This window comes from Pan paniscus, chromosome 7, assembly GCF_029289425.2.
Source record: "Pan paniscus chromosome 7, NHGRI_mPanPan1-v2.0_pri, whole genome shotgun sequence".
Classification (NCBI taxonomy): domain Eukaryota; kingdom Metazoa; phylum Chordata; class Mammalia; order Primates; family Hominidae; genus Pan; species Pan paniscus.
The window spans coordinates 79,349,272-79,360,055 of NC_073256.2; positions in this window are offsets into that span (position 1 = coordinate 79,349,272).

A 10,784-nucleotide genomic window follows, 5' to 3' on the forward strand; every position below is an offset into this window, starting at 1 on the left:
TAAGTCCTTTGAGAAATCTCCAACCTGCTTTCCACACTGGCTGAACTAATTTACATTCCTAACAACAGTGTATTATAAGCCTTCCCTTTTCCCTGCAGCCTTGCTGACTTCTATTATTTTTTGACTTTTTAAAAATAGACATTCTGAGTGGTGTGAGGTGGTATCTCATTGTGGTTTTGAATTACATTTTCTAATGATTGGTGATGTTGAGCATTAAAAATGTATTTTAAAAATAAAATAATATCTATTTCATGTTTAGTATGTGAAAGATATATTTGTATTAAGTAATATATTAATATATCTATATCTACCTATGAAGCACTAATATAAAGATATATTTGTCAAATAAAGATGAAACTTCACGCTATTTCCCTCATGCTTTATATGTAATCTATCACCAGTTGTGGTCAGTCCAGTCCTATGTTCTAACAAAACTGACTTTCTTTGGTTCCTTGAACATATGTTTATTCCCATCTTGGGATCCTGGCTTAAGCTCATCCAGCTGCCTTACATATTTCCCAACATCTTCATGGTGTCTCATTTTCATTCTTCAGGGCTTGGCTCCAGTGTCACCTTCATAAAGAGAAACTCTGGCTACCTTCCTTCGAGTGCTTTCTGCAATTTATCTCTATCTGATTTCTCTGTTTATTTTCCTCAAAGCATTGATCACATTCCGGACTTATCTTGCTTATTCATTCATGTGCTTGATAAATGTCTGGCTCCTCCTCTAGAATGTAAGCTCCATGAAGGCAGCGACCTCATCAGTGATCCCCTAACATGGGGTCTGACATATGGTGGGTATAGAATGAATCACTCATGAAAACATCTCAGCAAGGATGACAGACATTAAGACTTTCATCAGAAAAAGTTGAAGTCCAGTGTTGGGTAGAGAGAAACTTACCTCAACGTCTTACCAATATGAATATGTATTATATACATATAAACAAATGTATACAGACATGTATAAAAATCACAGACTAACATATATACATATGTATCTATGATTTATACATATTTAAAACATACATGCATGTACATATGCAAATGATATTATACAAAATTTCAAGTATGTACAAAAGTAGAGAGAAGAGTATGATGAATTCCCCCCAAGGCTCCATCAACCAGCCTTAACAGTTATCTCATGGTTAATCTTGTTTCATAAACACAGCTTCTCATTTTTCTCTCTGTCTGGATTCTTTCAAAGCAAATTCCAGACATCATACTTTTCTCTATAATTGTAATGTATACTCTAAAAAATAAAAGCAATCATAATTCCGTATCCCATCTAAAAATTAACTGTAATTTTTAAATATTTTGCATATCCATTGTATATTTAAAAGTGTATATTCAGAATGTATATTTTAAAAAATTCTTCATGTAAAACACTTTTCCTTGAACACTCTTCCACATGCCATCTTGTTTTGAAACTAAACTTTAATTCTTAGCTTCCATATAGTTAGAAATGGAGACCATTTTTTTCCCTTAACTTGGATAATTTTTTATCTTTCAAAGGTGAACTCTTTTCAAGTTGCCTCAGGGATAAGATAGCAAAACAGTCCTTTCTAATGCATTGTCTTTTTTGGGGGGGGTTGTTTTCCCATGAATCTTTTCAACCCGCCCAGTATTCTCATTTTGTTAATCTGCCATCAGATGATAAATTGCCTTCAAAGAGTAAATGATCCTGAAACTCTATTCTAATGAATAGCCTGAATTTGTAGATAGTCTATATGTATTTGTTTATTTTATTTTATTTTAATTTGGTTATTGTGGTTAGCATAGTTTTGATAGCAGTTTATGATTTGCTATATAAAAGTAATCCTGATTTGGTTATATAAGAGTAATCTTGCCTTTCTTTTTCAATAAGCTGCTAGATTTGTTGTAGTTTTTGTCTCTCTATAACCTTAGGCTGGTCCAATTTCTCAACGCAGTTCAAGATAATGTTAAGTAATTGATTGCATCGTGAGTTATTAACAAGGACAAGAAACACACGTATTCTTCACAAGTTTGCTATATCGTGGCAGAAAAGCACAATTTGGTGGCAAAAGGAAAATTCCAATTAGTTGCTCTAGATACTGTGTCTTTAACTGTGCCAGTTTTCTAGCGTTTAATAAATTATATTCTTGGTCTTCACATCAATATGCTAAGCTGAAAAGTCAGTGAGTGTTTCCATTTGTGGTTCACTTACTTGGTGAATAAGAGCATCTTAACTAACCCTAATCAGCTGTATCCAACAATATATGCTAGATATCAGCCAAAAGTATCACCAAGGCTGATCTTTCTTTCTCCATTCCAAATACTGCATTCCATCTATCCCGCATTGTCAGTCATTCATCAGCTAGCCTCAGACTAGTAGATAAAAAAGTGGTGGAAACATCCCTGGAGTCTTGGAGATTTGACTCTGGTTTTGATGGAATATTATTCTGTGGATTCTCACATTTATTGACCTCAATACTAGTGAGGTCAACGTGACAATACAGTGTGTATTGATTTGGTCCAATTCAAGAATTGCTCATTCATTTATTGCTTATATTTATGTAAGTAAAGCAGTAGGCTTTCATCTTCCAATTACAACACGTTACCGAATTAATGTGATTAAAGATGAAGCTGGACTAATGTTAACAGGGTCTTTGTTTCTGTCATAAAGTGCAAAAGAAACAATTATGTAAAATTAATATATTCTTAAGGAGGAGAATATGCATTTCACTATCAGTTATTATAACCCCCAACCTTTTTTCTTGTTCAAGCCAATTTCATGCTAAAACACTCTGACATATTTTCTTTATTCCTGGCTCCCCCCTGGCCCCCATTCTATACCTGTATCTTCAACTTATATTATATGGTAAATTTTTCTATAAATGGGAATATGATATCTTTGAGATTAACAAGGTCGGCAAGAATTTAGCATCAGAATAGTTTTGAACAGGCATGTCTGTTATTTTTCTTGAAATATTCTCGGCTATCTATTTTTCTTAACACAATAATAACAAAGACTGTGCGTGGAGTAAGAATTACGAGTTCATACATTTGGCAACCGAATCGCTTTTTCCTAGGTCATTGCTTTGTTGTCTAAGCTTGAAATCACTTTTTGGAACCAATAATACAGAAGACACACAGCTATGATCCAAAAGATAATTTTTTTTCCTTCTTAATGGGGGATGGGAAAATTAAATTTAGGAGTGTGAGGGATTTTATAGTTTTTACTTGAATTAATGTAATAGAACAAGTCTGGCCACTGAAATATGAAATATAAGAAAACATACATGTTATATTTATAATTGGTTTGATATCTTGCTTTTTATTATTGCTTGATACAGAAATCATTTTACCGAAACATTGCAATAACAAAGGGCCTCTGGTATCTGTTTCTCCTCATCACTGTTCCATTCAGTATAAAAATAAATTGAAGAGTGCATTCTGTAGGACAAAATTTTATGGAAAATACAGTATGGTAGATATTGTGGTCTATTTCTTAAAGTTATCTAACTACACCAACACTAAGAGACATTTACTGTGGGGACAAGAGAGTCATTCGTAAGCACTCCCTTTGGCTGCCAGGTAAGGAATATCCAAGAACTGACAGCAGCATAGCATTTAAAGGCATCAGTCTGGTACAAAAAAGATGAATATAGAAGAGATGGAATCACTGGGTATTGAGCAGCAGGGAAGGAAATGATTTGTGCTGCCTGCTGATATTTAAAGGTATATTATACACAGTAAGAACAGCTTAGTTCTCCGGACTCCGTGGCTAACCCACTCTAGAACTGAAGGTACATAATATGCAGGATAAGTTTATCTTTTAGCATGGCCTGGGCAATTATTTGGTATTGATTTTTGGAAAGTTTTGTCTTACATGTCAGCATTTTGTTGGCAAACTTTGCAACATAATCCAATCAAATCAGCGCAGAGATGAGTGTGGGTAGAGATAAACCCTCCGCGGGCGAGTCCTTTGCATGGTGGGTGGGTAGCCCTTCTACATTAAGAAAGCTCTTGCAACTGTGCCGTCTCGTCAGGGGAATTGTAATCTTGGGGAATCCCTGAGCCTGATTGCCGCTCTCCTCCCAATTGTGCACTTTTGACCTCTGTATTGATTCTGTTCTCTCATCAAAAGCGCTGATGTAATTCCATGTGCTGGGATCATGTAGTGATTTGCATTTAGGAGCTGCAACTGTGCGCTGACCCCAAACCATTTCATCAGAATGAAAGTAGACCAAATGGCAGATGCGTTTCCCGTTAATATTAAAGTCTATTGTGCCATTTGGTATGTTTCTTTATTGTATATAGAAAAAGGACATATACCACCCGATCTGGATTTTGATTTAATTCCAAACAGGAATTGAGAAGTTCTTTAAAACATAACAGGGATCAGAAGGGATTTTATTGAATTCCACATTCAGTGCAATAAATAGCATTCCTATTTGTTAAAGCTTAACACAAAATGATAAAAGTATCTGAATATATTTTCAGAATTTCCAGCACATTAAAAATTGTTTTATTTTTTTTTACTGTTTTTTGTTACTAATGTATATCAAACAAGATGTCTATTCATTGACTCTCTAGTGAAATACACTAACTAGAAATGCTATTTAATAATAGAAAATAGTAGATATGTCATTAACAGATTTAATCTGATGAAAATATTGACCATTATTTTGTTTGTTTCTCCTCTCCCTCTTCTTCCTCCTTTTCTTTCTTCTTCTTTTTCAAGTACGGTGGAAAATGGGCAGAAAACAACTTTTAAAGCCTAGGCACCTAAAGAAAATGTCATTGAAAATCTGTGTAAATATACAATTATCTGCATTATGTTCTGCTTTCCTATTTCCCCTGTAGATACTATTCATTCTTACTTATTAATTTCAAACAACATGTGTTTACTGAACATTTAGATATAGGTGCTAGAAATTTGGTGATGAGCAAAACAGACATGATCCTTCATGGAACTGGAGTCTGGATGGAGAGACAGTCAACAAATAATTACACAAATAAATATCAATGTAACAAGAAGAGAAAAGGTCATATTAATAACTGACTATGAATTATTCTACGAATGGAATCATACTTATTTGGAAAAATACTGAAAAGAACTTTGGGGAGGTGTGGGGATGGAGCTACTGAAGGTGCTGAGTATGTGTGGATCCATTCATTGAAAACTAAAAAAGGGTTTCACCAATTGTCTCATATGGAAAGAGGGAGAAGGGACTTGGTGGCAGAACCAAAAAAAGGGGCTCTGTGATCCTTCAAAATTAGGAAAACCTTGGTAGAGTGAATCTTCTATGGAGAAACTAGAACAGAGTTGTCTTTTGTGCCCAGGTCAGTGGGAGATTAAAGCGAGATGGCACAGGGGAACTGGCAGGCTGTGATGTTTGTTTGATCTGGGATTAGTAGAAAGTATGGGGAATACTCTGGATTCTCACAGGCTCGGAATTTGGAGGCTCAAGACAGACAGTAGTTCATACATTTTTTTTTTAAAGAGTCTTCAATAAGTACTGTAGAGATAAACTGCAGGAAGTATAACAGGGTTCTAATTTAGATTGAGGTGGAAAGTGATGTCAGACAACACCACTTCATTTTATTTTATTTGTGATCTTGAGGGTACTTGATTTCATTTTTAAAAGGTATTAGATCTTTCTGTGGGGAAATAGTTACAAAAATGTCTGAGTTTACAAAATGTTAAGTTAGGAAATACTGATAATAATGTACATTGCATAGTATAGTTTTAGTTTACAATGTACTTTCACGTGAATTGTCTTAATAAATCCTCAGAGCAATCCTGTGAAAAAGGTGTCATTCTCATAGTAAAGATGAGACCATTGACAATGGCTTGCTAAAGGCTAATACGTAGTAAGTGGCAAAAGCAGACCCTGAATCCAGGCCTTCTCACTCTAAACTGTGTCCTTTCCACTAACTTTTGTAAAATAGTGCTTGAAGTTGTGAAAGCATTCACCAATGATTTTTCTTTAGTCATATATTCCAATAAACATAAAATTGCTTAGTTTTTAAAAAAGCATATTTTATTGAAATTTCCAGGATGTATGTATTGAATACATTGAGGTTTACTTTGAGAGGCTGTGCGCCATTGTTGCTAGAGGATTGAAAAGTATTTCACACAGGCTGCGCGTAAGCTTCTCCTTGGCCTGGAAGTAGTAAGAGATGAGATAAATCTTTATAGGAGGAAAAAAAAATCTGAATTTCTCCCTTTAGAAGCCAGGCTAAAAATAGTACAAGTATTCTAGGGAAAAGGAAAAATAGCCCCACCCCTGAAATAGGCTCCAACAGAAAAATACTGGGTTGTCATTAAATAATCTCCATGTTTTTGACTTTTGTCTTGGGGGAGGTTGGTTAAAAAGCCTTTGACCAACTCCCCACCTCTTCCATCATATTCCCGTGATTAATATTTTATGTCATGGGCTCAATTCTATGAATCACAATTGAAAGTATGATTGTCCTTATTAATCATTATTAAAATCAATAATTATAGATAACTGAGTGGACTATCCTGTATATAACCAGAGGGTGCTGGTTAGCCAGGTTTATGACATGTGCATTGCTCCTTTATTATCTATGGTTTAGTTCGGGTACAAGTCAACAAATTTGAATTCTAAAGCCTAAGGTTTAAAAGTCAGCTTCGCCACTTTAGCAGACACCTGACCCTGGGTAGGTTATTTAACTTTTCTAGGTTTCAGGCTCATCATCGATAAAATGGGATTAATGACACTTAACTCATAAAGTACTTGTTGGGATGAAATTAGATTGCATATATGAAAAAAGCCAGTGCAGGCCTTTATGCCTTTGTTTTATTCATTTGGGAGACGAACAGATCAAATTAAAGGTGATCTCAATGTGGCCAGGGCATAGTACGGATTAGGGTGAAGAATGTTATCAGTCACTCCTGTCAGCATCCAGATACTTGGACCGAGATCCTAGAATAAAGGTCTCCTGCATATGGGTGTCGCGGTCTTTTCCTGGTTTAGGAACTGTCATGTTGCCACTTGATTACATTCTCTTTTGCAGAAGTTAAACGTTTTGATCAGAAAGGAAAGGTAGAACATATGATTTTAGGTCCCAGGCCTCCTTAATTGATCTTAATGCTGTGTGTCCCTAACTTTCTTATTCATTAAATCCACCCAGAGTGTTCTTCGGAAAATCGAAGTCCAACTTTGCATTGAAATAATGGAGCCTCTTGGAACTGCTTTATCACAGTGGGAAGAACTTGTAAGAAAAAGTGTTGGTTTTTATTCAGAAGTCAGGATTTAACTTCTTTTCCCTGAGAGCTCTTTGGGTGCTTTGACACTTACTCATGCTGTATGTAAACTAGATATATTTATTCATTGTTTCCAATGAGGATAACTTTGGAAAATGTTAAATGGCATTCCACCTCATACTGACTCATCTCAAATATTGCTTGCAGCAGATAACGTTAGCTATGAGTTATGAGTAGTTTGGGTATTGGAATCAAGAACTTTTAGGCCCGGAAAAGTAGACTGTTAGAGTGTGTGTGAGCCTAGCTTTACTGTCTTTGTATCGACTCACTTGTTTTATTTTGAGTTTAGAAGTCCCTTGTATGCTGATTGTCATCTATCTTGCTTACATTCATTTACAGAAAAGAGAAAATGATCTTAAAATTATTTTGTATTTTGAAAAACATTACCTTTGATAGCCAGATGTTTGATGAGTACATTTTGATGTTGCAGCCAACAATCAATGAAACAAGTTCATTCTGGGACTAGCTATATATCAGCATTTCATGCATCAATTCTTACAGGATGAAGTACAAAGGAATAAAAGACATACTAAAGATTGCAGCTTTTCTCCAAGATTTAAAATCTTTCAGATAATTTTTTAATGAGAAAAAACATTAGGAAGTGAATTCAGCATATAAAATGACATGTGGTTATTGCAGGATGTAGTCTCCACTAGTTTACTGTATCAAAACCTTATTTGCTTTTATGTGTTGTGAACTTGCTTGTGTGTGAATGTGCTGTAGGTTGTGATTAATTTTTAGGACTAAAAACATAAGTATGCAAGTTTAATATAAGAGAATAATATTTTTTCTGCCCTTCAATAATGATAGGCTTTGCTTTTGATAAATTATTGATACTATTTAGTATTTACAAAGCATATTTTAAAAATTCCCCAGGGGCATCTGAATCATCTCTTTGGTTAGAGTAGTCAGACAGGAAGTTTATGCTATATTGCAGCAGTGTTTCCATGTCATAGGTGTGGCAAATGGGGTCCACAGACGGTGAGAGAACAGTGGCATTATGGGAGTCAAAAGGGTGACCATCGAGCACCCTCTCCAATAAAAGTCCTAAGCATGGTTGAGAGAGCTACCAGTTGGAAACGAGGACACCTGCCTGCTCCAGTCTCATTGTACTCAGAGTCTATTTAAGAGTTTGGACTTATCTTAGGGAACCATGAACATCTGGCTCTTATTTCGAAGTAATTGAAACAGCCTTACTTGGTGCTCACCTGAGCGGAGGTTAGCATCGCTAATCCAACTACAGTTGTTGTTGTTTTGTTGTTGCTGTTGTTTTTCCCTGTATTTTTCAAGTGAGTCAGTATGAAGGATCTACTAAATAGAAACATTCTGAACACATCTGAATGTTACTAATAAGCACTTTTTTCAAGTTAACTAAGCAAGTTCACACAGCTTTTATCTCTATCCTAGGTTGCATTTTGGATATATTCATAAATGGTGGTTTCCCTATAGGTTGGTTTTCGCTACATTAGTGTATAAAGAAGCTGAACATTTTAACTTTTCCATAGTGACAGGTGATGCTTGCTTGCTGATGGTGATTTGGAATATTGATGTTTTAGAAAAATAGCTACATCAAACAGGCAATCTGCACAGCTCAAAAACTACACAAAGAGCATTGATATAAATAAAGTGTCGACTGGGTGCTGCAGATTTGTGCAGAATCATTTTCAAATTTTCCTTTTTGAATTATTAAATAGACCATGTCAGAACAACTCTGATTATTATCCAATCCATATGCTTCAACACCAGCCTTTTATGTAATATCAAGCAATGGCAGTGTTCAACTGGACCAATCATGAATGCTCCCTCGTTCTGGAAATGATTCAAGCACTTCACCACACTGCAGCATCTTATGCAGATATGCAGACACCTGCTGCATTGCTTATGGGGGAGGCCACAGCACTATCTGCCTTTAGAAATGTATGCAGGGTGTGAAAATATATCTAATTCCTTATCATGAAATTTAAGCATAAGCCCTCTTTTTGCAATGGTAAACCTATTTAGGTATGTTAGATATAGCATCATTATCCAGCTATACCTCTACACAGCAGAATTATGTACCTGACCTGTATTGTAAATAAAGTGTGGCACTGCATATTTCTAAAAACAGTTTTATAAAAAATAAAGTGCTGTCCTTTGTTCTTTAACAACTACCATGTCTGCTGGTAATGGAGATCCTGATATGCAGGGATGTAGCCACATATAATTTATAAAATGTGATAAAATGATAATCTCTCACCTACACTAATACACAGTTTATCTAGATAAATAACTCTTGGAATGAATACTGTGGATGCCTTTAGGGTTTCAGGCATTTAATTAAAATGGAACAGAAATATTAGCTGTCAGCTTTGGGATTTTTGCATCCTTTCTTGAAAAGAATATTTTTTAGTCTGAGAACACATTTGTGACATTCACTAGAAATAAATATGAGATGGTATTTTTCTAGTCCTCATGAAAAGAAGGCTAAAAATGCATAGTATAGAAATCTCAAGATGAAATTGTTCCCTGTTCTCCAGAGCAGCTCCCTCCAAGAGCCTGGGATTGAGCACAGAATTCAGGGTGCCTCTCTGATAACTGCCAGTGATGGGAGGTAGTACCCTTTCCCCGGCACTTTTGCCATTGTCCTGGTGTGTTACCATCACTCACAAAGATTGCTGAAGCAGAGGGCTTTCTTCTTGCTGCCTGCATGTGATTTTGACATTGGACACAGGGAGGCAGGGCAAAGCAATGGCAGAGACCAAGCGTGGGGAGAAGCACCCAAGGCCTGGAGTACACTGCCTTCCAGATTGCTGAGATTGCAGGAGGCTCACTAGCTGCCCACTTAACCCTAAAAATACATCTGCAGTGTGAGAGATATAGTCAGCCATGATGCCTTTTAATTTTTCCATTGTCTACTTAAAACTGACTTGGGTTTTCTTTGAGTTAATATTTCTAGAAAACACTTGTTATGTTTATGTGATAAACTGCCTCTTTAAAAACACAGATTACACACTATGTGTATATATCTCATGTATTTCTTTTGTTTATTTTTGCTCTATTTTATAGGATTTGGAATAAAAAAAGGAAAAAAAAACCCTCCATAACCTTATATTGTAAGCAGTGATACCCTACTGTTGAACAAATTAATCTGGGTATTTGTCCATAATTTTGATAGTACATGACATGCTGACAAAGCATGAAATTATTACTTTAAATAATTTTGTTTATTTAAAGTAATAATTTAAAAGTGGTGTGTTTCTTTCTTCTTACGTAGCAAACTCAATGGTCATATAACATGATTTAAAGGCTCAATTGCATGTGTGTAGATTTTTGAGAGCGATAAGAAATGATGTAAAAACTTGAGAAAAAATGAGTAAGGAGTTATATTTTAAAAATCACTTTTAGTTCTTGTTTGGAAAATAATCTTTCCCTGTGATTTCACTTTTGTATCTGGAAAATGGGATATTTCCTAGTAGGAGAATGATTGTGATGGGAACTAATTGGTATTGTTTGTGAAATAATTTCCTAGGTTTGGAGCAAAGATACT